This window comes from Cygnus olor, chromosome 17 (assembly GCF_009769625.2).
Source record: "Cygnus olor isolate bCygOlo1 chromosome 17, bCygOlo1.pri.v2, whole genome shotgun sequence".
Classification (NCBI taxonomy): domain Eukaryota; kingdom Metazoa; phylum Chordata; class Aves; order Anseriformes; family Anatidae; genus Cygnus; species Cygnus olor.
In genome coordinates, this window is record NC_049185.1 from 8833564 (window position 1) to 8860877 (window position 27314).

The 27314-nt window shown below is 39.3% G+C and overlaps 1 long non-coding RNA gene across 2 annotated transcripts in view; it reads left to right on the forward strand.

The window, feature by feature from the left end:
• The first annotated feature begins 1315 nt into the window (after positions 1 to 1315).
• LOC121079796 overlaps positions 1316 to 27314 on the forward strand; it is a 65605-nt gene continuing 39606 nt past the window's right edge. For both annotated transcript variants that reach the window (XR_005825176.1, XR_005825175.1), the window contains exon 1: positions 1316 to 1446. This is a non-coding gene — a long non-coding RNA (uncharacterized LOC121079796). The remainder of the gene's footprint in view (positions 1447 to 27314) is intronic.

Below are 27314 nucleotides of genomic sequence, written 5' to 3' on the forward strand. Positions count from 1 at the left end.
TAAAACCTGGCACGTGAACAAGGCATTAGTTCCTCATTTGGAGTCATGTGTTGAGTGAGAGGTCAGCCACAGCTTTATGTTCTAATTTTTATTTTGTTCAGTGTTTCATCCAATTTTGTGTGAACCTATTTATAAGAGTCCCAAATGATTGTGATCGTGTGTGGGTATTTCTTCTTGGTTTTACGACTTGACTTCATGTAAAATACTTGTCTCAAAAAATTTGAAAAAGAATCTTGTAGAAGGTCTTCCTTCCCAATACTGAAACACTCCTAGAGAGGCAGAGTCATTCCAAAGTGACTTCTTGTCTACTTTTTTTTTTTTTTTTACCAATGTGAGATAAATTTCCATAGGGACAAATTTAATTAAGCTGACAATCTTGCTAAGTCATGTAGTTACTAGCTAGTAGATAAATAAAATGAACTAAGACTTATTTGTTATTTGTTCTCAGTCTTTAATCACCCAATAGTAATTCCATAATTGAATTAAAGTACTTAACCATTCTAATGCAAATTGACTGGCTTATAGGTCTTCAATGAGTAAATTATTGCAAATCTGGTACCCATGATATCAACGTTATTCACTTACAGTTAATTTATCTTCATAATAATTGAGCCACTTTTCATTTATTCCAGAACTGGAGGTCTTTTCTATTTTTTTTTGGTAGAGATTGAAAATTAAGAAGTTGGATAAAAAAAACTCTTTTTGTTTCTGTGGTGGTTGCTGGTGGTTTGGTTTTTTTCCTATAAAAAGGCTAAAGTATTTCAGACAAGAAGGGGATCTAGGAAGGATCCAGATCATAGCAGCAGGCCAGCTTCCACTGCAGTTTTAATAAAGCACAAACAAATGTACTGTAGGCAAGAATAATGTTGCTAAATATCTCAGAAGGAAAACAAGAGCCCTTATCAAAGAATACTATCCATTAAGAATTCCTTTTTAGTGGTTAAAAAGAATACAAGAGCTTGTCTGTAAAGAGGAATTGTCCTCATTAGGAAGGCATTTTAATTATAGCAACTACTTATGACTTAACAGAATATTTTAGCAAACATGCACTACTTAAAAACATGTTTATATGAGTTCTAAAATAATAACTGGGAAAAGTTTACTAGAGAAACTGTACGTAGACAGGTCTATAACTGCACGTCGCAAAGACTCATGAATTTAAAAGTCAGCAAGGCAGGAATTAACTTCAAACACAAGGTCAACTTATTTGCTAGTTAGAACAGTGTAATTGGACAAGCTACAAGTGCTGGGGATTTTGATGTGAAACAGGTGAAAATGGAAATTTTTGTAATTGATAACTAATTATTGTCAATTAGCATTTGGTAAGCAGGTGCCCTTACCATATAAAAGGAGGTGGCGGAGAGATAGCATTTTTCCTGCTGTATGGCTTATAGGCTGGTGAAGAGTTTTTGTTTAGAGAGAAGCCTTCTGAAATTACAGAGAAGGGTAATTTCATTTTGTTTAACTCGTTATGCTTAAGAGGTCTCTTGACTTTGTCTCATAGAAGTAAAATAGTGTAATGCTTCAGGAAAGCTGGCCTGTAGGGTGGTGGTGTAACGGAGAGGAGTCAGATCTGAATTTCTGAGGGAATGAAGCAGAAAGTGCTTTCACTAATTCTAAAACAGTCAGATTTCTTTGTTAAGAGACAATAGGTTAACATCTTCCTTCCTGTGCTCTTTCAGATCTGTCTGATGTACCTGTCTGCTAGCTGGCTTAGCCAAACCAGTTTGAGGCTCTGGAGGAGGAACTGGTTGGTGGGCTAGGTGGCCACTGATGGGAGACTGCATGGTGTTTTTTTGATCCGTTGTTAGGTTAGGACTCAAGATCTTCTTAGCTTCTCCTGTTCTTTCTTAGGTGTCTGAATTCATAACAGGCTCTTCCATGACAAAAATCTCTCCCATATGATTGCTCAATTATCCTTGTCTGTGCTAAGTCTACAATGAGTCTAAAAGAAGCCTGGAACGAGATTCTGAACACTTTTGCAGCTATTAGCAGCATCTATAATACCCTTACTTGTTAAACTTTCAGAGTTGTAACGTGTTAGTTTCTGGCATTTTTGACAGTGACAAATAAATACCAGGCACAGTGGGAGCTCAGAGCACATAATGGCTTACTTGAAAGAGTTTTACTCAAGGTTAGAAATTAAGGTTACCATCAAAGGCAGCTAATTGGATTGCAGGGCTTGTTTCCTCTTTAGGAAACATCAGATGTGCAAATCCTCCCATGCTTATGCTTGCCACGTACTAACAATTAAAGCTTTTTACCTGAAAACACTAGAAAATTGTATGCATAGAGAGGGGAGAGGGAAAATCTTTCTTTTTGTGGAATACTGGAGAGAAAATGATGGGTGATACTTGATTAGGGTAACAAATGTACAGGAGCTGGAAAACTCACCTTCTGCTTTGTCTGAATATTCTAAATGAAGGGTTTAATTTGGAAATGTTGTTACAAATCTGGCTGGACTCTAACTCTCACTAACCTCTGGCACTTTGAGTTTCTGCTAATGAGGTGCTATTTATCAAACTACTCAGCTATACGTTCTTTAAAATGGTTCTGCTGGTAATATGATTATTTGATTCTCAGACTGTCACCTTTGCAATCTCTGATCATTAGAATTATCTTATCTTGCCAGTTGTTTTCACTTCGCAGGTAAAAAATAATTTGTCTTGACAATGGATATGTTGGCTTAGCCCAGAATGTTCTGACCAACAGTTCCTGGAGCACGTGCTCTTTTCTATCACGTATGCGAATGAAGCATGTTTCACATGTTCAATATTCCTATAATCTTTGTAGGCTTGGATTTTTTTGAAGATGTTAGTCCTGTGACCTTACCTGAATTTAACAGCAACTTGTGGAGTGGGATTGATGGGATGTGAGTGTTAAGCATCTCCCAGAAAACAGTAGAGATCAGGGAAAGCATCAGTATTTTATAATAAGGAAAGAAAAACGTAGGAGAAATGCATGCTTGTCGCAAGTCTTAGTGTCCCGTTCCTAATTGTCATCACACTTTGCTTTCCGCAGTGATGGTAATGGTGATATCATGGGCTATTTGTGACTGTGGCTTAGTGTAATTAAGAATAATGGTAACGTAATAATAATGGTCTTGTACTGCAGCTCAGATGTCTCTAGGCAGTGGAAGTAGGATGGTAAATTCCTAGTCAGTTAATGAAAAAAATTGTTGCTTGGGATCTGCAAAGGGAGGGGAAGGAGGCTAGGAAAACTGTTGTAGTCTGAAAAATCTGATGCAATGTGTTTAGGATGTGCCAAATATGTTTCTGGGAACTGTGAAGATGGTTATATTTAACAGAACATTAGCATGAGCTGTAAAAACAGATGTTCTCCCTCAAGGACAGTGATGAAGCATTAATTACAGGTAGAGATGAGTTTAAATGAAGACTGGAAAACCTGCTGCTACTGGAATCTTTTCTTGGTAGAACTGATTTATTGTAGCGAACCTTGGAATACAAGTTCTAATGAAGATGAACCTCAAAACCAGGCAGGTAAATGTATTGTTCTATGGTGCAACACGATACATTCCATTTACATCATGTTGGAAATTAAGCCTGGTATGAATTGCAGTTGTAACGAGCAGTTTGCCCTGTGATTTCAATGAATGTACCTGATGGGGATAACTGCTTTACAAATGCCAAGGACACTCACCCCTATTTAGAGCAAATGACTTCCTGGACCACATCAGTTACAGTGATGGAGGTGCAGTGTGCCTAAATGAAAATGAATAAATTCAAGCAGGTGATTAAATGTTGCTGCCTGGGGTAACTATAAAGCAGAAGAATTGCTTTAACTAAGACAGAAGAGGTCAATTTATGGTTGGGTTTTCCTAGTCTGGAAAAAGTAGTAAATAGAGGCAGAGGATACTGCAGTAACAGCTTGTAAATTTAAGCAGAAGTAGCGACAGTGTGTGTGAATAGAAACGAATACCGAATGGTGGCACTCAAAGCAGAGTGACTACATGATGAGCTGCTCTCATCTCTCCAGAAAGCACAACTGAAAGTGTGAGTTCCTCTGTACTTTTGTAGTTCTACCTGGTGCACCACTGAGCTGCTCTGAGCATTGTTTTGGACCTCGAAGGAGCATAGTTGCCGTGATGCACTACTCTGCTGGTACTGAGGCATCTTGTAGTGTGGTTCTCAGGCTTAGGTGTAATGCTATCCTAATGCAAATTAATTATTTCTCTGCCTTTGGCTGACTTAGCCCAGTTTCATGCAATGCTTCTGTATTTTTTCAGAAAAATTCATTGCTTGGAGGAAGTTGGGGAAGGATGTTGCTGAAAGACCTGCATATGGACTAGAATGTTGTTGAATTGTTCTAGGTGCCTCTGACTCTAAAACAGTGCTCACACTGGTCACAGGGGCTGTGTTCATCACATAGGTGTACATGCACAAAAAGCTGACTGCTTTTGTTCTCAGCCAACCTCATGGTTTAACATAAACCGTATTGTTTAAAACATGTTTTAATGAAGCAATTCAGAAAGAAAATAGCACGGTAAGTCAGTTGAGTCCTGAGACTTGTGTGTGCTGAAATTAGCTGAGAACTTCACACAGTTAAGGATGATCTTGTGTGGTTAAACTAGTTTAGAGTTCATCTTTTTCCTATTATTAAAAAAAAGGTAATGGAAATAATTGGAACCAAAACCGGTGACTAGAAATGAAATTCTTTCTTAGAGAAAGGAGGGGAAAATGAAACTGTTCTGAAAGCAGAACAGATATAGGAGGACAATGGTGGTACTTATTTCTTCTGTTATTAGTGCAGTTAGTGCAAGGGGTAAAGAGGATTAAATAAGAAAAATAACTAGTTGAATCTTTAGAGAATTCTGCTGTGGTCTTAATTAGGTGACTGTGGTAAGTATAAGTTATTTAATATTCAAGTCAGAGTTCAGAAACATTTAGACATGTCAAAATAATTATTTGATTTTTGCCTTTAAGAGAAGTATTTCTCACTTTCATTTCTTCTGTTCACAAAAACTTGGTTTCTGCCCACCTTACATATCTGGTAAATATTCATCCGTGCTTGCCAACAGAAATTCTGAAATAAAACCAGCATGAAGCAATTCTTGCTTGGAATCTACTTGCTTTGATAGGTATGAGGATGAGAGTATTTTCATGAATTTCTCAGTTTATAAAGTTCATCTTTCCCAGGAAAAACAGGTCCCCCCTTGGAACAGATGTGCATAAAGTTTGATTGCATCAGTAGGTGATCTGGTGTGCAGAACAGTGTAACTAACAGCAAAATGGTAAAAGGCTTTAGAAATACAGGCATTGATCATGCAGCTGGAAGTATTGGCAGTTGATTGCAAGGGGACAAGAGTCATGTATTGATCAGGTTATAATGAAGATTGAATGTGAAGAAACTGGGAAAATAATAATCTGTTCTTAAACAATGGGTAATTTTCCTGTGAAGGAAAGAGGTTTAAATGTTGCTTAAAATATTGCAATTCCTGTATTCTGGGATTCGAAATGCTTTAGTATGTACCAGTCTCTAACAGGCATGGGAGGATGTTTATGCAGCAAGGTATCTACATCACACCTATAATACCTTGAGGGTACTTAAAACTCCTTTTCCAACACAAGCTCACTGCTTCCTTACGGTCTATGGTCTGTGTGTTCAGGTTGCAATACAAGATGCATGTGAATTGCATTACCTAGAACTAAAGATGAACTTAGTGTCAGCAGGTGCGGTGTATTTTGTTGTGCCTGCTGCTGAAGAGGTACAGTCAGCATGGAGGGATGCGTGCAGATTGCTGTACCTCTGGTGCACAGAAAATCAGCTGACGTGTTCAGAGAACAGGAAGATATCTCTGAGCTGGGGCTGCCAGATACGTTTTGCAAGTCATGAGATTCAGGCAGAAGCGAAATAGCAAAGTTTTAGATAAGAGCAGCCAGAAGCTGGAATGTGAGCTTTTTTCTTAAGTAGACAAAGGTAGTTCCTCCTAGTATGTCTTGTTTCAGAGAGCAGTATTCCTTCTGGGAAGAGTCCAGCCACTGCTCAAAAGACAGCCTTATTCCCAACTCTGCCATTTCCATTGCAAACGGAGGCAGATGGTGCAGTGGTGTCTCTGGACCATATGTTCTTTGTTTGCTCAATTGGTTCTTTTGTCTGTTCTTGTAATTCTGCACTGGTTTCTCCACCTGCTCATTTGCAAAAGATGGATGGTCTCTTTGCTGGTTCATGTCTGTTTTTACTTTATTTTCCCCCAGCCACACTTTTAAATGTCACTATTCTGGAATCGTCAAACAGTGACTCTTTGAGCACTTAAATCAGGAAGATATGACTGTAGCAGCATAAGGTAGTAAGGTTGTGTAGTCCAAGCAGCTGCGGTGCATTTCTTTCAGTTTTGTGAAGCGTACATCTTTTCACTTATGCTGGCTTAACTTCTGTGACTTTGCTGAAAGTGTTCCCAGTTTGTCATTTATTAATGTGTTAAGTCCAACTGCTGATAGATTAAGAAGAATTAATTGTTTTGGGTGGTATTATGCTTAGCTACAATACATTGAGACAGTGCAACTTGAGCATCATTAAGAAAAATAATATTGTTCCATAAATATTTTTATTAAAGCTTTATTCCCGAACTGGAAGACAGAATTACCATTTTAAGATAACTGGCAGGCATAGTGCTAAAGCAAGATTACACTGTCAGGATACAGAGATAAATTTAGTCAAAATAGGCTGTTACTATTAAAATGTTCCATTCCATTCTATAACAAAGTAATGCATATTCGTATTAGTGGTGAGTGAGCTCTTAAGCAAGTAATTTCTTTTAAAATTCCAATTAGAGTACATTGCTAATAAAGATGCCCTGTTTTATCCTGCAGCTGACAAGCAATAGAGATGTAATTTATCAGTACGGTGGAAGCAAGCCCCCAAGAAGGAGCAGTGTACTTCTGCTGGCCTGTAATGTTCCCTAGCGTCCTCTTTATTTCTTCTTCTTTGTTGTGTAATATTAATAAACTCCTGCCATAAGCGAGTCATTCCTAATGATCCCATTGATTTAAACAGAAAAGTATATACAAGAATTAGCTGGGGGAAGATAAGAAATAAATCTGTTTACTGTGTCCAGTGGCTTCTCTCCAGCACTACCAGCACCAGCTGCTTTGGTACCTGCAGCCCTTGCAGTAGTAGAATGCCTGCAGAAATCAAACTTAGCCCTGAACCCTGTTTATTGGAGGCTGACCAGTGGTCTCTAACAGGACTAAATTCCTTTTCCAGCTCTTCTGGTTGGTCTAATCATTGCTATTTGGACTTGGGCATTCTTCTCACCTGCATATCCTTGTTATTGAACATGTCCTGCTACTAGTTGTATTTGATGCAGTACATGTCTCTGTCTCAAAAACACTTCCCTGTTGGCTTTGTTCTGCATCCTCGTGCAGGAATGAAAAGGTCGTGGTAGTAAACCTTTCCAAGTGCAGTCAGAATTGGCTGCTACAAAAGTGTTCTCTGCCTTTGCCAAGCTGTAGGCACCCAGAGATGAACTGATAAAGAGAAATTGAGTAAAGCAAGTAACTGGCCCTGGATCTACTTTTCCTTTCAGTTTACCTAGGTCTATGACAGATGTTTATGTACAAAGATTTATGAGTAGGTTTATTGGGAAAGATCTGATCTGGCACTTGAACCACGTTAAGAATTAGGGACACTTCAGAGGGTAAGTTGATGAATAGGCCTACTTGTTGATCCAGATTGGCAAAGAGCAGTTTTAAGGTGCAGAAGATTCATCTAGAAGAAGTAACATCAACACTGGTATCCCTTAATATACCCTATAATTCATTCAAATAATGAGGTGAAGCAGGAGAGGTAGTAATGTTTGTCTGGAGAGCTTTAATAAAATTTCATTTAAGTATATTCTATTGGCTAAAGATTATATATCTTTAGTCTTATAAATCAAAAACTATCTTTGCTGATCTTCCTTATCTCTTCCCCTCCAGGCTAGTGAAGTTTGGAAAGCATTGTTAATTTCAGCCATTTCAAATTTGAAATGCATTTTTATATTGTCAAAATTAATGTGGAATCATGCCTCTCCAGATTTTAAAATGGGCTTTTTAATAATTAGAAACCTAACTGGAGAGTTAAGGTAAAGCAAATTTTTTCTCTGTAAAATGTCAGTTTTTTACATTTCCCATTAAGGGGGAGAAAATAATATTGAAAGAAAATGCCAGCTGTTCTCCCTAGTGGCACATGAATGAAAACCAATGGAGAAAATTAACCTGCTATCTACCCTTATTTACATTGGGTAAGTTTAGGGCAAGTAGCTTCCGAAGTAAAATTCTTCACTGCAATTTGTTTTTCTAACCTTCCTCCATCATCCCAACAGATAAGGAACAAATAAAGGCAGAGAAATGAATATCAAAGTAATGTCAAGAGGATGTTCCTGCAAACCAGTCCAAGGGAGGGTTTAATACTTTCCATATAGATGATGTATGTTGATTAATCCATATCACTTCACTCACAGATGTGCAGTGATTCCATCAGATGCTTTATTGCCTACAGAGGGAGTTGCAGTTGGAGTTCACCTGTCGTCTTTTCAAAATTTATTTAAAGAAGGAAAACAACAACACTTCCCTGAAGAGCTGCAAACGTTGAAGCCTGTTCCGCACAGCCTTTCATTACAGGGAGTAGTCAGTCCCCTACCAATCATTAGTGTCCTTTAAGCACAATGTCATTGCCTCATGTTTTCTTAAGAAACTTTTTTTTTCCACGATGCCAGATACTGAATGGGCTGAGGGGAGCAAGTGCCACTTGCTGGAAGAGAAATTTCCCGCAGACCAGGAGCTGGTGGTAAGGGCCGAGTTTAGATGCAGGCAGGGAGGTGAATGAACATAGGGCAGGGAAGTTTGCAGTCAGAGGAGGAGTGGAGTGTAGAAGAAGCAAGAAGGAGCTCTACAACTTGATGTAGGTCTTTGGGATCACATACTGCACTGCATAATGCTAACAGTGCTTCAGTGCAGCACTACTTGTTCTTTGCATTTTAGAGGGTTTTTTGTTAGATGTAAATTGCAGGTTTAATTCTATATTTGGTTGAGAGTCTAGGATAGTTTATTTTTTTCTGAAGAACTGATTTGCTCTGAAGAGGATTGGGGCTATCCCGGGATGGAGTTCATTTTCTGTAGAACAAGGTCTAAAATAATCCTTACAAAGTGGGGAAAAATATAGATAAAAATCAAGGACTCAACTCTTTGTAACCTCATCTGTTTCTGCTCTAGAGAATAGCCCAGATGCCCTTCATTTAGCCAGTCAAGCTAACGCTGAACAACTTACAGGAAGTTTTGCTCCTTGAGTATTTTTTTCATTGTCCCTTCCTGCAACTGTATACCCAGATCTTGCCTAGCAGAGGGTCAGGCTGGGCCCTATTAGACCTTCCAAGAGATTGTGGGACTATTGATGACTGAGGAGAAGTTCTATATATTAATATTGCTAGCCTAAGTGTCCATAGTATGGCTACCATGCTAAACCTTACTTCCACTTCTCTCCTGTCGTGAATGTGAATGTCTGAACTGGCAGCTTCCTTAGTAAGCTCTTTTCCAGAGGTTTGGTTCCTGTAAGGATGAGGAATCAATAAAGATATTTTATGGTAGGATGAGCACCTCTGGCTAGAAAAAAATGACTAGCTTTTTAGTGGATGATTCCATTCTGGAGAGAAATAAACCCAGATAATCATCCTAAAGCGAGGGAGAAACAATGCATGGTTCCCTGTTGCCTGTGGGTGAATAATCCAGAGAGTTTGATTTTATTTTTTTCAAAAGAAATATGGGCACAAGTATCTTCTGTTTCTCAGTTGAACTGTTCTCTGTGCTCTCATAGCAGTTTAATGTTTTGTCAATCCAGGGATGCAACCGTTCCTTGTAGGTTCCTCGTAGAATGCAGCTCTCTTGTTCACAAATAGTTTTCTTGCCATGGAGTCTCTGATGACCTTAAATGGTTGAGAGCTTGATTTATGTTCTGTAAGACTGCCTACGCCCAAGCCAACTTCAGAATTAAAATAATTATCATAAATGAATTAGAGCAAAGACAAAATATCAAGTGAGAAATAAAAAAGAGTATGAAGAAACTGTTTATAAATAAATGACCTACCAGTTATAAATAAGAAATTATTCTTCCCCCCACATTCAGCGGGGTGGAGACTCAGTGAAGCTGAAGATGTTCATGTTCCTTGTTCTTACCCAAAGATTTATGTGAATGTGGGCATACATATGTATGCACGCTGCTAAATTTAGACTGCATTCCTGTAGAAATTGGAGGATTAAATGATAGTTGCTCTAGTTGAAGTAGTGTTTGGCCCTGAATCGGTCACGCATCCAGTCTGTTTGCTTTGGTTTGGATTTTGGTCTTGCTTTCCTCCCTCCTCCTCACCCCTATCTCCATCTGTTGGCTCACTTGTACCTACTCTTTATTTTAAATTGTAACCTCTTCAGAAAATATAAATTGTGCAAGTTGCTTACTGGAGGACAGGATAAAATATCCTCGCCCTCTGCTGTTTCACTTCTGCTGCTGCTCTCCCCAGCTCTCTGCATTGCTGCGATAGCACCTTAGGGCATTGTACTGGGAGCTGCCTGGCTGCAAGACGAAATGGGGGACAGGGACCCAATGGGTCCAAGACCAGCTGAGTCCCCTGATGGACTTGTTCACGGTGTAGTACCCAAGTGGTCTTGCCAGTGCAACCGATGGACACTGCTGCATCCAGGAGCAGGAGAGGAGGCAGGAGATGCTACCATAGACTTCATTTCTGCTGTGGTACCCTTTCCCTGCAGCACAGCGTGTATGTTTCTGGTAATGAGATGTATGGTATCACATAGAAGCTGCTCTGCTCTTGGTGTCTGTGCTGTATATTGCAACAGCATCAGCACTTGAGCCATAGGATGTAGGAAAGCCATATATATAACAGTTCTTTTGAGTTCTTCTGAGTGTACTCCCCATGGTGATGAGAAGGGAGCAGATTTCAACATCTGCTTTTGGGTCAATCCTGATCCCCTGCCAGTGTTTTACTTTGTGTTTTACTGAGCTGGTGCCTTCTCTCCTGTTAGGACTGTGGCACCTCATCCATGCAGAGTTATCTCCCCAAGTGCATGTTATTTCCCTTGCTTTCCCATATAGCTATGATTATGGCAGGGAAACAGGAACCACACGAGGTTGCTCAGAGTCAAGCCCTTGGTAACAGTCCAAGGCATGCACAGAAGTGCGTTGCTGTCACCTAGTGATGAACAATGACAGGTTTGCCAGTTGCCAATTAATTGTATGGATCACAAACATAGCTTATGCAGCTGTTACCAGATTTTCCAGCCAAATCTGATATGAAAAGAGCAATAGCGAGCTCCCCAGCAGATGCTTGGGCCTGGATTGCAGCCAGTCCTGCAAGAAAGAGGCCCACTAACCTTTCCTATCTTGTGATCTTTCCAGTTGGAAAGGAGTCTACAAGAGTTCCTGGGGGAAAGGAGGGGAGAGACCTCATTACCACAATTCACAACTTCACTTTAGCACAAGCCATCAGAACTTGCACTCCTAGAATGGGGTCATGGAAGTCTGCAGAAGACGCTGGGGGCTCTTGTAGTGTGTATAGTAAGGCAGAAACTGTACTTAAATACCTGCCTACCATACAAGGGGATGCAGAATACAGTTTCTATGCCTGTTTGAGCAGCAGCTAGTACACACCAGGAATAATGTCGTAATGGATTAACAAGAATTTGCAGAAATTGTTCACAGATGCAATAATTGCCAACTCGTGCCTCCATCTAGTTAGTATATACTGATTATAGGTAAGAATACTAGTCTGATAACAAAGTACTCCAGAAGAAAATTCCTTCACACATTAGGAAGAGGCTGCTGCTTCTGTGCCTTAAAGCTTTCATCCTAATGTCTAGTCATGAACAGTTGGCTTAAGACCAGAAAGTGGAGATTTAATGGTCCTTTCAAGTGTTAGGGTCATCTGCACTATTATATAACTGTCAGATGTCCGCTCCTTCTTCAACTGTGATTGATGGTTTCAGCCTTAATGAGCGTCCAGTGGCCAATGAGTTTCTCGGCATAATTATATGCTGTCCAAGTGCCTTCATGTAGGCACTTTGTAGGTTTTTAAGCATTTTTAATCTGCCGTCTTGCAGCTCTGATTAATGTTGGCTACAAGCACTAGCTATAGGATTGGTGTATGCCAGCTGACATCTCAAATACAGAGGAGTCTTTTGTTCTCCCCTGCATATCCAGTTTTTGGTCTGGGGGATTATTCTTTTGTGCTTCTTTGTCTATCAGCACCGTGTCCCAAGGTAGTGGGGGGGAGTATTATATCAGTTCTTTAATCTTTCCTCCTAGTGTTATCGATTATCACTTTCACAGGCACTCTCTAAGATTTGCCTCATGTGGAAGGTTACCCACAAAATGAAATGTGAAGAAAAACCTGGCGAGATTCTAATGTTGAGGAAGGTCCTGGTCTGTGACTAGCTGCACTTTTTTTCTTTTTAAGATTTTTAGCAAGGAGAGGTTGTCTTTTTTAGTGGGTTCCTCCTGTTCTCTGTGATCATATATCACTTTCTTTTTCCTTGAGAAAATGTGGGTGTATCCCTCCTAGATTAGTAGATGCTGAGATCGTACTTTGCGTGATTAGATCTGTCTGCTTAATTCAGGCACTGAAGTCTTAATAATGTCTACTTACAACAAGCACTGAATGTTACTAGGCCTTAGAGTGTTTTATGTCCTAAATTTTTTGATCCATGGCTTGAGTAATATGCTGGGAGCCTTGACTGCAATAAATTGTCCCTTCAGAACCAAGACTTTTTGTTTTGTGATCCAGCTGTTTATATCAAGTTTAACAGCCTGGACTCTGGCTCTGTGAAATAGCTTTGGGGTCATTCTGTTGTGTAGTCCATTGTTCATTTCATAGATACCTTACAGCTTCCAGTTTTTTCTTTATTTCAGAGCTGACAGCATCTCCTGAGTACCTTCAATGTTAGCTTCTGGGGCTTGAGATCTATAGGTTAGGAGGAGAGACTGAAAAAGGGAATTGATTATAGTACAGCTAGATAAAAATAAATTTTAAAAAAGCTATAGACATGAATCTGTCAGAGAAGAAAACAATAATCTTCCATCTTGTGTAGAATCTCATGTTTTTTATTGAAATGAACAAAATATGCTTTGCTTCAAGGTCTTCTTTCCTGACAACTTATCCTCTATATGCTGTTATCCCTTTTACCTTGTCTAAGCTTTCTTTTTATTCCCTGTTTTCTGAACTGAATGTAGAGCTCTCTTGTTGTTTGTTTAAAGTGAAGAGCTCCGCATGTCCCCTGGATCACTTTTAAAATTTCCTCTGCTGCATGTTAATGGAGACAAGTACCTATCTGCTGAAAAGATCTTCTGTGTGATAAACCAATTTGAGGCAGTGTAAAAGGAAGGGATAGAATGTCTTGTCTAATCCACTTCCCTGTTTAATCATTAAGTATTGTGTTTGAACAGGAAAAGGTTGACATTACTGAAAATAACTCTTGCAATGACAGACTTATGAAGTATGTGACAAAGCCAAATATCCGTAGCATATAAGAAATTCAAAAAAGCCATGACGTTAGTTGTGAAGATATGTACCTGCCTAAAAGAATTGTTACAGCAAGTACATGGAATATAAATTCTGTCCTGTGGAAAACTTTGTTCTGAAAGTTTTTTTCTACTATAGATCTAAGCATCAAAGTGGAAATTTGTGCTGACTTAAACTTTGTAACCAATTTATCTTGAAAATAAGTGTAGTGCATCAGGGCTCTCTATGCCAGCAAAAGCTTTTAGTGTTTCAAAACTACAATGTTGTCTGTTTGACAAGCCCCCAAAATTTTCTTGGATTCTCTCATTTGGAAAATTCTATCCAAATTGTTCATTCCTTTGAAGAAAAAAAAAAACTTTTCCATTTCTGATGGAAAGCTTGTGGTCAACTTAAGTGTGTTGGTGTTGCTAGTCCATAGAGATGATAGTCCTCTCATCTCACGGAGAGAAATCCTGAAATACAATACATAAATCTAAGACAAATCTTATGGCTTGTGTTTACAGAGTGTCAGCTCTGCAGGAAGGAGAACAGCATGCTTCCATGTGTTGTTGATTTAGGCATAATATCAAATAGGGACTGGAGTCACTAGCTAATTATCTGAAGGTGTGCGCTCTCCACTTTAAGTTTCGGGTGTATCTACTTGTGAGTCCACCAGATGATAACCACATAGCATTTAAGTCTTATCTTTACAGTAAAACAGTGTAAGAATTGGATTTAACATTTCTCAAGAACTTCCCTGAACTTGAATTTTCTTGATCTCCAGATGAAGTAAGACTCTTGCAATTTTTCACACCTTGGAAATTTTTAAAAGGCAAACTACTGTAAGTGGGCTTAAAAAAAAAAAGGTAAAAATACAAGAGTTCAAATGAAAAGTAACTTCATAAAATTAATGAAAGGTTCCGTGCCAGAAACTTCAGAATTGACATTCAAGGCTGATATCTGTCTGTACCTAGCTTCAAGGAGCTGAGGGCAAAAGCTATGAGAGGTCTTGAGAAAACTGGACTATCTAAGTAAAAGGATCAGAGGACAAAAAAAAATTAGTAAGTTGAATTCTAGAAGCGGAAAGAATTTTTTCAACTGAGATTTGAAAGGTGTAAAAAAAAAAAAAAAAAAATGCAGTAGAAGATAAGGGTCTTGCCCTGAATGGTTGGTACTAAATGAAGGATGATAGAGTGGAGAACAGAGAAGCGACACAGCATGACATTCAGTGGAGAAGACCCTTCAAAGCTTTTGGAAGTAAAGCAATTTTGAATGTGACTCTTGGCAAAGTAGAAAGCCAATGCGTGTGACATGATGGCTGTGTTGTGTAGGAGGAAGAAGGTAAGGCTTAAATCCTTTAGGAAACTTTCTCTGGGGCACCCATTGCAGGTGAAACTTTCTCAGCCACCTGCTTTAATATCTGCTGTAAACTGCACTTCTTGCTAAATAGCCTTTTCTGTCCCAGGGGACTGCCTGTTTACATAGCATGTTTAACCTTTCCAAGGTGAAACACAGAAAGCAGGGTGGGAAGTGTGATCTAACAACCAAGATTGAGTGAAGATTGATCCAGCGAGGATGTGCTGCCCCAGCGTATGTGAGAAAGCATCTAAAAAAAACCTGAAATCTTTCTTTAGTGTTCTTAGAAGTTTCCCATATTGATCCCTCCTGTTTAGCAGCAGGTACCTATGCAGCATATCAGCTCTGTGGGAAGCCACGATCAATAGCTCAGTGCAATGGCCTGACAGTTATTTACTCATCAGTTCATTAGGGCGGGGAGAGTAGATTACAATTCTCATAATTTCACTATTGACTGGCACGCTGCACTTGGGTTTTGTTGTTTTTTTTTAACTACCTAATAATGAATGTGCCTGAAGGAGAGAGGGGAATCTTTTGTAATGAGAGATTCTTGTAAAAGCAAAGAATCATTTGTGGTAAGACAAAGAAACTTCAACCATGATGAAATGAAAATAAGAGAGGAAGAGTGGTGGCAGCTCAGGCTTTTGGAAAAATGAAGTTCCTGCTTTGCATTAATGAGATGGACAGGACCAGAGATGGCCAGCTGTGTAAGCTGGAATCCCCTGCAGTGATCAGTTCTTGTCCAGTGCTGTTGACTGAAGTGGTAAGAAGCAAATTTAGTCTGAAGCTAATGTTGGTGTGGCACCGACTAGTAGAAAATTAGAAGGACTTGCCCTGGAAGGACTCTCCAGCATGGAAAAGGGACTTTAGGGAGCCTTACTAAACAAGTGTGTTGCTTTCAGTCCCTGATAGCTATTACAAGCTGCTGGTGCCTGCAAAGAGGGAACAAAGACCGCTCTTGCTTCTCAGGGCTGTCCACATTAATAATCTATAAAGCTGATCCCTCTGTTCACCTTCCTGGCACCCTTGTGACACAGGACATGTAAGCAAGGACTGTATCCAGTTAGAAACCATGGGATTTGGACACACATTTACATCCTCTATGGAATAGGAGCCTCAACCCTCTGCTGAGCCAGTTCAAGCAGACCTATAAACTATAGGACTATGGTTTTCTCGATTGCTTGCCAAGTTGCTGCTTTTTCAATTTCCTATAGGGAGTGGTTTTTATCATTTTGTACCTTTATGACGTAAGACATTAATATTTAAGACTGACTCTCCTTGATTTGATATGATCTTGCATTTTTAAATTTGCTTTCTATATAACTCTTTTGTGGATGAGCAAGTACATTATCTTCTGGGGAGTGACTGGAATGTTGGATCCAGGCACTTCTAAATCTTCTGTGAAGCAAAGCACTCCAAGAAGCTAAAAACTAATTTATGAGAGCTATTCAGAAAAAGGAGAAGTGTCAAGAGAAGTGTTCAGCCCTTACATTGATTTTTCTTGTGACTGCTTGCATTCTGAACTTGTGCTTATATTCATTGCATGAAAAACTGTCTCCTTTGCAACTCTCCTACAAGGATGCATTTTCTATTTTTGATTATAGACTTATAAGATCTTTTTTCTTCTGTTTTTCTTTGTGAGGAAAGAAAAAAAAAACCTATTGTAAGAACTAAATGGTACTAAGGGCTTTTTATAAAGGTTTTAACTACGAGTTTCATTCACTAGATATTGTGAGATATTGAGATTGGCTGATTATTGCTTGTTGCAAAAGTATTCTTCCAAGATTAGACAGTAGGCTATATAAATGGGCAGGTTTCTTGCTAAAATGCTTGAAATTGACCCAGCAAAAAGGAAGCTGTCAGTGGAAACTTTTGCATTAGTTTCAGTAAGCCTTAATCAGGCCCCTATAATAAAGCAACACTTCCAAAACAAGATACTTGAGGAACAGGTATAACTTGTCTGTGGAGAACTGGGTAGCAAAGAGTAATAAGAGTTGATCGGAAATATTTATGCAACCACATCCATAAAGCAGTACTGTCTCCATTCAGAGCCATTGCATGCAGGAATTCATGTCTGCTGATGTACTATGTTCTTCTGATAGATTTAAATAAATAAATAAAGCTCTGTGGCATCCCAAAGGCAGAATGTAATGGCACGTTATCTTGTCTGACAGTTTTTTTCAGTAAAATAAGCCCAGCTTACACACTGAGGCAGGTGCTGAAAGTAGTAACATAGGTATTACAAGGTTGCTGCATCACAGTAATACTGCAAGCAGCTGTGGAATACCAGATTCAGCAAGGTTGATATTTAGCACTGACCAATAAAACATTATGTCCAGACATGCACAGCTCCCTAGCCTGGCTGTGGTTGCCTCACCAGAGCGCTTTCCACAGAGCCTGCCCTATTTCAAGTAGCTGAGAGGCAGAGGACCAACAATTTTCTTTTATAAGAAGAGAAAAAGCGAGAGTCTTTAAAATGCAGGCAACTGCAAGTTAAGCACTTAGTTGTATTTTTAGCTCCCAGAATGGGGACAATTTTACTGGCTGTGCCTGAATTTAGATGGAGGAACATTTGGGTTTGCAGTGGAGGTGTGTGGCTATAGCTTCTGCTTGCTAGGCTTTCTGGTTTCACTGGGGCCTAGAGAAGACCACAGTGTTACAAGGGTTACAGTGGGCTTAAATGCATGGAGAAGATTCCTGCCAGAGCATTGTGCTAATGAGTGGTAAATAGAGCCTGTCTAATAGCTGTCCGTGGCTTCTACATGTTTTCATTTAACACTTTGAAATGCAAAGCATCATTCTCCTTTTCAAAGCCCTTCAGAAGTGTTCTTACTGACACCATGGAGTAAAAGCCAAGTTCTTGGAGTAGTGACATGCTAGCAGTGAAGCTGAAGAGGACGTGAGCAGTGGTTAATAAATTACAAACCTATTTTCCAAGTCCTATCCTAACTATTCTTTGATCGTAAGATCTTGCCAGGACTCATCTAAGGCAAATAGAGCTTGGTATATAAACACAAATGGTGAGCAGAGCTCTGTCTTTGGGGGAAATATGTGAAGAGAGTGAATGGTGGTATTCAATAGGGAGAAAATCACATAAATACAGCAATCTTTGGCAGAATGGTCCTCTCTATGGTGGAGTGGGTGGTCTCTGTACCACTTTCACACTGATTGTCATCTCTTTTTTGCTTGGTTCAGCATGACCTTTAGTTTAAATGAATATATAGGGTGATACTTTCTGCAGTAAGTCTTGCAGGCTTCTGTGCCAAAGCCAATAAAGTAGTTTCACTGGGAAAGCTTCGCAATTTGAGATCATCTTTGGGAGCATCAAACACTTGAATTTTTCATGGGTTCTTAATCTCTTCTCTGGATACAAATACATGTGAAATGATTGTGAATGCTCTGGGGTAAAATTGCAGAAAATGTCTGGAAAAATTAAATTAGCCAGATAATCACAGTCAGCTTGTCTGGAATGCCACTGAATGCACGCAGTCCTCCAAACACAGTCTGTTGGAAGAGTAGGTGATAGAATTAACATGTGCCACAGAAACTGGGGCAAATAGTGGTGAAGACAAGGCAGCGGTGGGCCAGAAGAAGAGAGATAGTATCCTGGAAGGGGAAACTTCTTGTCAAGAGCCAGGAAGAAAGCTGCTTTTGCTGTAAAATCTGCTTGGAGCTTAAGTGAATAAATTAAGAACATAAAATGTTACTGCACTCCATTTCTGTACTCAGACCAGCTAGTATAGCACTAGCCCAAAGAAATCTACGACCATACATTCAACTGTAGTGGTGGCAATACCTATCATGTGCAGCTTGAGAGAGAATTGTGCCCCCTCATCTTCTCCAAGAGTAAGGCATTTCTACAGCAAATGCAATCCTGTTCAAAATAACATTTGATAAATTCTTCTTCATGGGTTGTTTCTGTCATTTTTCCCTAAATATCATGGTTTGAAATAGTGGTATTTTAGCGCCAGTCAGGTGGACAAATAAATTGGTCATGAGTTTGAGTTTTCAATATCTTTTTCAAAAGAATCCTTTCTATGAGATGCTGCAAAGCAGATAGAAAACAAGTTGCAAGCCCTGCTGAAACTGTATGAAAAGAAATCCAAATGCATGCTGCTGTAACCCTTCCTTTCACCATGGATGTGCAAATCTGATGTGTGCAGGGCCAAAGTGTTTGAATTGTTCCCAATCTGCTGATGAAGTAGAATGAGTTAGTTCATTTCCATGCCCTTTGAAAGTGGCTGATAAGCACATTCACTGGAGATCTAAAACTCTGTTGCGCTTATCATTGTGTGCATTCTCTAAAGAAATTATTTCTGTTAGCCTTTTTAAAGGAGTAGAGTTTAACAAAGCAGCATGCTGATCAAATGGGTGACACTTGCTACAAAACTTTTTCCCTGAAGAAAATATCTCCTTATTATAATCCCTCTGCTTAAAAAAATAATAAAATAAAAATTCCCCGTTTCAGACCTCAGTTTGTGACTTTTCTGGATTCTCAACAATTTAAATAAAAAAATCTAGTGGCAGTCTGAGAATGGAACAGACTGATTTTTGTGAACATGCAATATTTAATGTTTATCATATAAGTTATTTAGCACCTTAGGGGAGAAAAAGTTATAAATCAGGATTATTCTCAGTCCTTTAGATAAATACAGTCTAAAATGAAGTTGTCTTTTAACTAAAATTGATTTGTCGTCATGTGTCCTTGTATTGGTTGGGACAAACAGATTTGAGGAAACCAGCACGAACGTGCAGGCCTTAGTATGCCGTTAAAGGTTTTCTTTTGAAAGCTGCTATAACCTCATGGAGAGAGGGACTGGACTGTAAGCCTAAGGGGGTGACAAAGAAGAGGGTTATAAGCAATGTAAATATTTAAACAGCTGAAAAATCCTTATTTTTTAAAAAAGGAAAAACTAATCCTTTGGAGAGAAAGGTATTTGTATTGGGGGGGGGGGGAAGTATTTTAAAAAAAAAAACTTTCTGTATTTTTTGCGTTCTCTGCAACATAGATGAAGCACTGGAGGCACAGAGATGCTGGATTCCATCAATGCTTGCCCAAACATGGAACTGTCTCTCCCTGAGCATGTTTCACAGACAGAGCTCGCCTTCTGCATCTTTGCAGTGACTTGATGCTTCTGAAGTGTAGGTGACAGCAAGCACCACGAGAGGGCTTGGGAACAGCTCTAAGCCATAGACAAATGTGAAGTTCCTTTTGTTTCAGTTGTAATTTCCACAGGACAAGGGATAGCTTAGGTTGAGCAGAAGTGTAAATCCAGGCCTCAAAGTATGGTGCTTCTTATGTTTGGTACAAATGGGGGGGGAAATATTAAACTGGTTCTTACTTGAGGCTGCTTCAACATCAGCAATTTTAATTGGTAAGCAGGAAGGTAACTGGCTAAGCAGATAAGTAAGGCAGCTACTTAGCAGAAACAAAGTAGCCTTTTCTTTAGCCCAGAAACTGTTGGCTTTTTTACTTACCCCATATGGTTTTCCTGGATCCCAACCCCAGTGGCTCGGGGTGGGTGGGGGGGGGACACTAATTCTGAATACATGATATTTTGATGCTTGTGAACAGACTGGGGCTGAAAGACGGACTGGAGTATTGGCATTCAAGGCTTTGTTTAGATCACACTTGAGGAGACGGATGTAGGTCAGTACATTACCACTTACTATTATCACTGATGCCAGCCAAGGGCAAAAGTTTCATCTGCTTGCCTGCTTCTTATTGCCCTCCTGGGAGCAATTCGGAATTGAATCTCACTGGTACCAGCAATGCTGCTGGATAACTGAAGGATAAGGCTGAGTGGGAGCAGGATTTATTAATGGACAATTACTAGGATGTAAAAAGTAGGGTAATCTGTTCTGATTTAGTAAAAAGAAGTGTTAGGTTTGGGAATTGAAGCTGTTGAAGACATTTCTTTGCAGTGGTGTAAGTAAAGCTCATGCTGAGCTCGCTGGGGAAGCCAGGAGCTACCTGCGTGATATGTTCCAGGTTCCAAGCTCGTCTCTGAGAAGCGACGAATGGGACTGGAAGAAGAGCACAGGCAATGCATGGAAGGCTTTAGCACAGACTGAGACAGGTTATAAATGGGAAACGATGTCTCGAGGCCTATGCAATAAAGTATTTAAGAGGAAAGCTTACCAAACTTGCCTGATAGGGTGAGAGAAGGGAATAAAATCTTCTCTGGCAAAGTATCCTAAGTAACTTCAGTCGTACTAGTTAGTTTTTGACCTGTGAAATGTTTGCAACCCTTTGTGTTCCTCACATCCCAGAACTTGCCCACTAAGAAACACTGTGTATTCAAATAGAGTCCAAAAGTATATTTTTTTCTAACATCAAAGAGCCAATAGATTTTAGCGCATTTTTCTGTTTTAATCTAGTCAGACCATAGGCTTAAAGTGCTCAGGGGAACGAATTACAGAATGGAAATCACGTACATTCAGAGGCTTTAAAAATCTAGGTTTTCTTTTTATTTTTTAAATGTAAGTAGCTGAAGTTCTTATGTGCATGTGTAGAAACGTAGTATCGTGAAAACAACATCTTGCAACCACGTTTAGGATTTCTGCTGCACCTATTCATGCTGCTGTCTTGTTTCACAGCACAGCTTTTCATTACTATGCAGAAGTGTTAGTTTTCTGCTCCTCAGAACCAGAGGAAAATGACAGTGGAGTGTCTAGACTACCAGCGCTAGCCAAGGGAAATGTGGACACCAATAACTGAAATTCTGCATTAGTATCAGATACATGTGACAAGAAGAGTAATTACATTACGTAGAAACTTGGGGCTGGACTTTCTTGCCACACGACCATTTTTTAACTGATTTTCAGTGTTCTTGAGCACCTGGCTTTGCAGATGATCACGGCCAATGACTGCAAAGGAACAAAACACTTTCTTCTTTTTCCTCTCTGTATCATAAATATCACACCAGTCAATTAAGAGTGCAAAGTCATCACATCGTGGTTATACAAAGCATGCATGAGTATAGCAGATGCAGACAGCTCAGCACATTGAAGAACCTGGTTAAAACAGGCCCAGATCTTTAAAGATGCTTATCTTGGAGCTGAACTCCTACCAGGCTGTAGCACTTGATACTTCTTCATTGTTTTTAAGGTTTCTTGAGAGAGAAACTTCTCTCATTTAATGTTGGAGGTGATTCACATTTTAAAATAAACCTGCTGTCATGTCATGTAAAAATGTGCATTACTCACATTTTGTGACAGCATAAGCTGATTAAAAAACTTGTTAAATGGATTTTCCAGATCAAACGTTACTTCTTTGCATTTCAACCAGTAGAAAATCAATCACTGTAGCTGCCAGGGAAAAAGTGATTTACAGATGTAGACTGCAGTGTGAGTGAAAGAAAACATGACTGCAACTGTACAAAGGCCCATTTTGCTGGTACAACCTGCCTTGTCTTGGGAAACCTATCAAAAAAAAAAAAAAAACTACCCAAAAATCATGAATTAAGCGAAAACTCCATATTGAAATAGATTTGAGAAAAAGTTATGGAAATAGACTTCAATATGGGAGGTCAGAATCAGCCATTCTGAGTTGCTTTGCTTCTGGATTATATCATGGACTGAAATTGCACAGACATGCTTGTAAACATGCTGAATGACCTGCTGTAAGTAATTGGAGCCAGTTACTTCCTTGCCCTTAGGTGGAACAGCACGTGTTTGGGTTAGGTTGGCATCTGGCTTATACCAGGATCGTCCTTCCATCCTCACCATCTGCTGACTTCAAACCATTTCTAAAATTCTGAAGTCATTTCAACTATGAGCCCAGATTTGATGGGTTTGCTGCCTCATCAGGCCTCTTAACACATCGCCGGTGGCCTGGTTTGCATCCCTTGGAAAGGGAAACTTCCCTGAAGTTCCATGTGCTTTTCTACAGAGTTTTTGTTTAAAATACCACTGTTTGATTTTTTTCTAAACCAAGATGCAAACTGCAGTCATCTTTCCAACCAAATTACAGAGTCGAGCATTTCAAAATACTGGTTATCACCTGTAAAAACAAATTGTAATCAACCTCCTGTACAAAGCACGCAGCAAACAGAACTAGCAGGTAGCTAGCAGCTCAGACTTCCACCTCCATCTGTTATGTTATACTGTATGCAAAACAATTTTGGAGTTACTTGAAATGAGGAGCTCTTCTGAATGTAGCACAGTATGCGTTCTTCCCATAGTCTTTGGCACTGAACTGAACTTAAAAAAAAAAAAATCTTTAGTCCTTAAAGGACTCTTCTTGTGTTGAATGCAAAAAATCAGGCTTTGTGCATTGTATTTCAGAAAATAGTGAATGGTTTCCATCTACTCATGAACACAAAACATTGTAAGGTCTTCTGCAGTAGTATATTTACAGTTGGAAAAGTTCATGACTTGAGTTTCTCCTCAAGTAAATGAGAGTTTCTTGTATTTCATGTGAGAATTTTTTGTTTGGTTGGTTTTTTTGTTCTAGAACTAGAGTTTTTAGAAGAAAGTACCCACCAAAGGATGAATACCTTACAGGCTCACTGACAGTAAACACGTAAGCCAATGCTTAAAGGACAGAACTAGTATAAAGCAATCAGTATTAAGAGTTCTTCAGCAATGGGCCAGGTTGTCTAGCTCTCTAAGTTCACTTCGGTCATTCAAAACCTAAATTGTTCATAAATGATAGCATAGTACTGGCTCTTACACCAGCTGCTTGCTGAGCATGTTTCACAGTTACGTTTTTCTCTTATGCCAAGGCCTGAATTGTGTGGAACCTGACCCAACTTCATTGCCTTCCACTTTTTGCAACATACAGATGGCAATTAGTTGTATGCCTAGTTCAAGAGGTAGAGGTCTGCTGAAGAGCTGTGCTTGTCTTCTGTGCCTAAACAAAATATGCAATGAAGCTGCTAATCTTGCCCTGCTGTGTTTAGCAATTGGCTAGAGGTGTACACCCCCAAGCGTCTTGTGGACTGCTCTTTGCAACAAATGATGGGGAGATAGCTCAGGACAGGATAGGAATTGTAGTCAGGAATTACTGTGTTTGAAGATCACACTCATATGCTTCATATAATTTGATGTCTGCCTCTTGTTTTGACATCTAACATTTTACTGTGAGTGATTTGAATCAGCTTCTCACAACTGGAAAATATCGCCATGTAGTACATCGAGAGTGAGAATCCATTACACCAGTCATTACCTGCATGCAATGTAAGGCCTGCCTGGATATTATCATTCTGCTGTTCCCCAGCTAAGTAGATGCCTTTTTAACCAGACTCGCGTGCACAATCAAAATGGCCTTGACACATTCCGTAGCTGTTTTATGGATGCGATAGCTGGGAATTTGCAAAGTCTCCAAACACATGGAGGGATTTGAGCTGTATGGTATATCATCTTCTCCTTCCACCTGTTCCTGCAACTGCATTCCATTTTATTTTAATTAAAACCTAGCAGGTGTTTCACAAGGGTTGATCCAAACTGCAAGAATGCCAGTTTCTCAGGAAAATAAAATGAAAGTAAACTGAAACATCTTGTGCTCCTATCACCTGGTCCAGAAGGCAGTATTTTTGTCTGTAGTACAGACTACTTTGCTGTACATTCAGAACTTGGTAGACTGCAGAGATTTTATTCATGACAGCTGCTTAATGCCTGATGACTAACTACCCATAGCCATTAACAGAGCAGCAGAGTGTTCACCTCTCTGCTGAATAGCCCCAACAAAGCTTGTAGATGTACTGTAAGCTCTGTTATATAAGCCTTCATCAGAAAACTAAATTCTCCTCCACATCATTATTAAGCTTGATCTGAGAATTAAATAATTTAGAAGGCAGTGCTGGGCTTGTGAGGTCATGGGTTGGAAGGACAGGCTTTGTTCCTATGCACAGCCTTGCATGTGATGTGAGTGTATTGGAGTGCATCGGGCCATCTGCTACCCACGGCTGTCTTTTTTTTTTTCTCCCCAAACAAGCAATGCTGGAGAGAGAAGAAGAAAATAAATATGGTGCTATCAGAAAGGGTCCTGGGTATCTATACCGCCTGGGTGGCTCCTAGGTAAAAGGCCTCAATGCCTGCATGTCGACAAAGAAGCAAGCAATTCACTTTCAGTATCAGCCAGACAAGAAGAAAGGCGAATAGGCTAAGAAATTTGCTGTTTGTTTGTTTACATGCTTTTGTGCATGTGTTCGCTCATATTTTAGAGAAGCAAAATTAAAAACATAACTTTTAAAGATGTGAAAAGTATTCTTCTACATGCTATAGTTGCTAACAGCTGCTAAAGAGAATGGGGATGGGATGTTTTTGAAAATCTTTCACCAAATGCAAGACAAGGCCATTTAGCAGTTGCCTTTAATATTTTATAGGTTGATTATATTTTTTTAAAGCAGTGAGCGGGTGGAAAAAATGCTTTAAGCAAGGCTGGACATGATCTGAAAGGCAGCCTGGTTTTCAGCTGTCCTGTACTTCAACCACATACGCACTGGATGAAACGTGGTACCTAGCCATAATAAGGATATTTGGGTATAACACCACCCACTGCCCACTGGGACAGACAAAGAAAAATCAGATCTAGTGACCTTATCTGAGGTGTGAAGCAAAACAGTGAATTATTTGATATTCAAATGTAACAAAAAAAAATAATTATAAAAGTTGTTCAGATTCCCAGTGGGTCTCTGTATGCTGGAACAGGATTCTGAAACATCAACTGAAATTGAATTATAAGAGTTTGATGCCACCTCTGCTGCTAGGATAGGGCTTCTATAATTTATGAAGTCATGAAAATTCAGTTCTGATACAGCATCTAGTTCTCATTAAAGTTCTATTAACCTGTTTTTCTAGTGTGGTTACTCAAGGGTCAAGTGACTTCTTCAAGGTCAAGTAGAAAGCAAATCCATCACCATAGCTTCTCTCCCAGAAGACTGAGTTTGACGTAGCAGGTACATCAAGGGTGTCTACAACATATCTCTGTTTTTCGAAATGAGCAATAGAAAAGCCTAGAACACCATTTCAGTATGCCTATTGACAGATTCACTTCTACTCTTTATCATCACATATCAGGGTTAATCATCTAGTAAAGAACTCTGAGTTCTACCCTTTGTTATATTTGCTCCATCTTTAAAGCCTCTAAATAAATTGTTTCAGAAAGACGTGGATCAAAAAAAGGGTTAACAAATTTCTTTGGTGTCTGATGCATAATAAAAGGCTTCTGCCCATACTCATCAGTAACTACAGAAGCCACACTAAAAGCTGCACGTAACTGAATTTATTTATTGGATCTTTGGAGGCAGGCAGTATAAGCTAGTTGTTATTCATCAGACGTGGTCCTAGAGTGGGATGTAAGCATCCAGGTATTTTTAATTCTGCAGAGGTTTTGGACTGATTTTGTTTTCAAGCTTCATGGATCTGTTTTCTCTGCCTGCTCTTAGAGGTTTCTTCATTCCCAACTATGCTTTCATTCAATCAGATCACATCCTCTTCTTAATTCCAAGTAATTAGCAACAGCCTCTGGATGTAGTAGACATTCCTGGTTTCAAAAAGGAATACATATTTTCCAGAAAACTGACGCTCTCCTTGTTTTTATACTATACAGCTATGTGAATCTTTTCAGCTGGCTGAGTTCTGCAGACTAGAGACTCAGATGTACACTTGATAGGGTGGAAACCTGGGCTTACAGGATTTTAAGAGTATTTCTCACTTGTTTTGTGACATTACAGAGGTTTGGAAGCAGTGAACAAACTTAGAGATGGCATTGACAATGTCCCTTTCATCAGCTGTGGAGACATGTTTTGACACTGAGATCGCTTTTTCCTTTTATAAAACTCACCATATAAAGAACAAGTCCTAAAACTTTGTTACAAATCCTGATTTTTTGTTTGCTTTATGTAGGCTTTGAGGAAATAAATTATAAAAAAAAAAAAAAAAAAAAAAGCATGTACCAATGAAGAATATCATCAGTCTGCTATTCATGAAATAGCATTTTCTCCCCTTACAAAGGATGTGATGGTGCTTTTTGCCAATATTTGATGTTCCCACTGTTCTGTTCAATGCCTAATCATCAGTGTCCAGAACTGTCAGTACAACTTCTTTGGCTGCCAATTAGAACGATTCCCACCTAGAAGAAGTTGATATCTACTGAATTTGACATGGAGCATTGGAAAAAAAAATTCAACGTTAGAGATCAATGCACAGTTTCTAGACGCCTGGAATGCGGCAATACTAACAAACTGTAATTTTTCCACACAGTGTTAAGCAGCTTTTGATTTTCTTAAAAATGCATCAGAAGGTTGTGAATTGGACACTAAATTATCAGCTTGTAGGTGCTAGAAATGTTATATATGCTCAGCTGAAACAGATTATACGCATATGTGGTCTCTTCTATTATGAAGAATAAGATGAAGGATTTCAGGCTGATAGTTCTTTGAACACAATAACTTGGTCTTGGCTGCAGCATGTCGCATAGAAGGATGAGCAGGTTTGATTTGAAGGCAAT